Genomic DNA, 3,628 nt, shown 5'->3' on the forward strand with positions numbered 1-3,628 from the left:
CTCTCACTGCTGCTTGTTTGTTCCATCAACTTTAAAACAGCCAGGTAACAAGCACAGTGAGGTCACAGCTGTAATTACATTAGAGGGGTCTCAGTTTTGCAGGTGTCATACAATTGTCTTTCTACTCCTTAAACTGATGAAAGTCCAGTTCTCCATGCTGGTGATAATTTCAGGCATGCTGTATGTTGATAAAGCCCACCTCCTTGTTCTCACTGCCTTTTAGTGCAATCATTTTTTTATTCACTTATCTTTTCTTTTTGCTGACTTACTGATCACAGCCTGGATTCTTAATTGCCTGGTATATACCTTCTGAGTCCTCAACCTAAATATTGACCTGCCTGTGTTCTGCATCTGAAAGATCCATCCTGGTACCACCAATCATTTCTGGATGAACTGAATATATAGTAGTTATAAAGAAGGTGGGAAACTAGTGCGCAATTAAACCAAAAGTGCAGCCAAAGATTAGCGTAGTACAGTGTACATCCAAAAAAACTAAGAAATAGATATAAGAAAGAAATTACGCATATCTATGGCGCTCAAAGGAAAAAATAGATGAATTTTGCACTAATTTGAATTTGAATACTATGTCTATTAATTTAACTTTCAGTATAAGTAAAGAAGAGATTTGTTTTTTGGATCTTAGTATTTATATTAAAGAGGGTTCCATTCATACTATGACCTATCGTAAGCCCACAGACTGTAATAATTTCATAGAAAGAACCAGTCAACCTCACAAAAACTGGTTAGATGGTATCCCTTTTGGTCAGTTCTCCAGGATTAAAAAGAAATTGCACAGAACCCAGTGTCTGTGAAAAGCAATTGGATGATCTGACTAAATGCTTTGAAGTAAAGGGTTATTCTCCAAAGATCCTTACAAAAGCTAGAAATAAAATTGACCAGGTGAAAAGGCAGGATTTATTGAACAACAGAAAAACAACATCTACTACCAATGATACACAATGGGCCTTTATTACACAATATAATACATGCCATAGAGATATGGAACGTATTATTAAAAAGAATTGGAAAATCCTTAAATTAGATACCATCTTGGGACAATATATACCGGACCAACCATCTTTTGTGTATAGAAAGGCACCTGCATTAAAGGACCATCTTGTGAAAAGTAGTATAGAACCGGAAATTAGACAAAGTATTAGAACTAAGGGTTTCCATAAATGTGGAGACTGTCTGATGTGTAAATCAGTAGAGAATAAACAATGTAAACAAACTAATTTTACTGTAAATTGTATGGTTTTTCCGATAAAAGAATTCATCACTTGTCACTCCAAGAATATAATTTACATCTTGGAGTGTACTTGTGGTTTGTTCTATGTCGGAAAAACTACCCATTGTTTGAAAGTTAGGATGGCCGAACACGTATATAATATACGTAAGGGTTTGGAAACCCATACGGTTTCGGCACATTTTAAGAGATCTCATAATTCTAAGACATGCCATCTGAAGAATTTTATAGGAATACAACAAATTTTACCCTCATGGCGTAATAGAAATCTAGATGATAGACTGTCTAAGATGGAAATGAGGTGGATTCACCGTTTGGGGACACTGGTACCCAAGGGCCTCAACGGTGATTTCGAACTCAAATGTTTTCTCACCTAGCTAATCATCTTTCCTACTGTTTTTTAAGTACTTGTCTTATAAGCACTTTCCTCTTATGCACTTTATTGTGTTTTTCGAATATAATGAATATATTTTTTATATTTTTAATTTTTTGTTTTATTGTCTATTTTATGTCTTATGGATTCTTAATGGGACTCATATGCGGATACTTATATATAAAATAACATCCCAATGGACCCGGCGAATATGAGTTCTAATAATACATCTCGGAGTGAATATAATAGAAAAATGTACTTCCTGGAGATGGTGGAACGCATGTAGAGTCCCTAGGACTGAATTACGCATGTGCAGAACGCTGTGAACAACGGGAAGTACTTTCCGGATCTGTGGAACGCAAAGACGCACTTCCGGTTTTGAGATGGAACGCATGACGAACTTCCAGACATTAACGGCGCATGCGCAGGATGCGTGAATGCCGGGGAATGTGATTAAATGTCCACAGGTGCTCTCAATGTTACTAATGTGTTTGCTATAAATATGGTGCTAATGAAAAGGAACTTTACACTTCTGATGAAGGACCAAACAGGTCAGAAACGCGTTAAGTGTTCCTACTCCATGTGACTTGGCGGTGATTGTGGTAACTATCCCCTGGTAGTGACCTCTCTATATCCGGATTGAGAGATCACTTTACCAGCCTGTTTTTCCATGTGGGACTGGACCTGAGGGTGGTTGCTGTTCTTCTACCGGTTTGCATGGATATGTTTTTATGCTGAATAAATTACGTTTGTTTGTAAGTGCTTTGATGTTATTAAATCCTGCATAATTTTATAAAGGATCATTGCACTATTTGTTCAATTGCGCACTAGTTTCCCACCTTCTTTATTATACTGTTTTGTATACATCTATTTGTGAAATAAGTGCTGCAAAAATATGTTCACCTATAGAGAAACACGAAAAGATTTAGCTAAATGCTACCAACCAGACAGATCTTTGTGATGATGATCTAGATAGCATTTAAAAAAAATTAGAAACCACAATGATAAAAGAAAATAAATTGTGGTGGGAGGTGTCCACTTTGGAGCAATACCAAGCATCTGGAATTGTCCCTAAGGGCCTTAAGATCATAAAACCTCCATCTTTCACTTCCTCTGATACTACTTTAAAAGAGAATTGGGACTCTATTCTTAATACATGCTCTGAGTCTCTAATTTCTCTGATTATCAGGGAGAGAACACACAATTTAAAAATACTTAATGATGAAATTAATGTTCTACAATCCCTAATACACCCTTTTCGAGAACTAGAGGATTTCAAAGCTTTAGAACAGGATGTTCTACATAAAATAACTAAAAACACAAAGTTCTTGAGAGAGAAAAAACAGAAAAAATTCTTAAGGGACTCTGCACCGCCCTCTCTGGTGGAAATAACAACTAATCCTATAAATGAGGAAATAAATACCCCCCATTTTGATACCGATAAAATTAAATCAGGGTTTAAATATAACATGACTAGAAAAACTCCCAATTGGAGGAGAAATAAGAATACCAGTAGAGAACCCATATACAGAAATCAAAATAGGGACTCAAATTTGTGGGGTAATCGATCTAGATATATACCTGAGAGGAATAAATCTAAACTGGAAAGATGACAAACATCTAGGTTTCCTCAAAAGATACAAAGAGATACTAATCCATCTCCATATTTCAGTCATGCAAATCGTTTTTCAGTATTAGACAATGGTAATTATGATGAACGTAGGAGACATGAACAATCCTCTTTTTTAGAGTGGAATGTGAGAACCCCACCAAGGAACAGGTATTAGTCCCCCCGATTTCCATCTTAAAGAAAACAAGGAGGGGTAAAAGGGGTGGACAGAATAAAATCAGAAAGAAAGTCAAAAAGAGAGAGATTCAGAATGTGGAAAATCAAGACTTAGAAACTGAGCTCACGAAAGAAGCCCAGGAGGTGAAAATCTTCAATCTTAGTAATAGGGTCTTAGCTGAGGATGAAATTAGGGTTTTGAAAAAGGGCTTAAAACATGCCC

This window comes from Pseudophryne corroboree, chromosome 1, assembly GCF_028390025.1.
Source record: "Pseudophryne corroboree isolate aPseCor3 chromosome 1, aPseCor3.hap2, whole genome shotgun sequence".
In the NCBI taxonomy this organism is placed as follows: Eukaryota; Metazoa; Chordata; class Amphibia; order Anura; family Myobatrachidae; genus Pseudophryne; species Pseudophryne corroboree.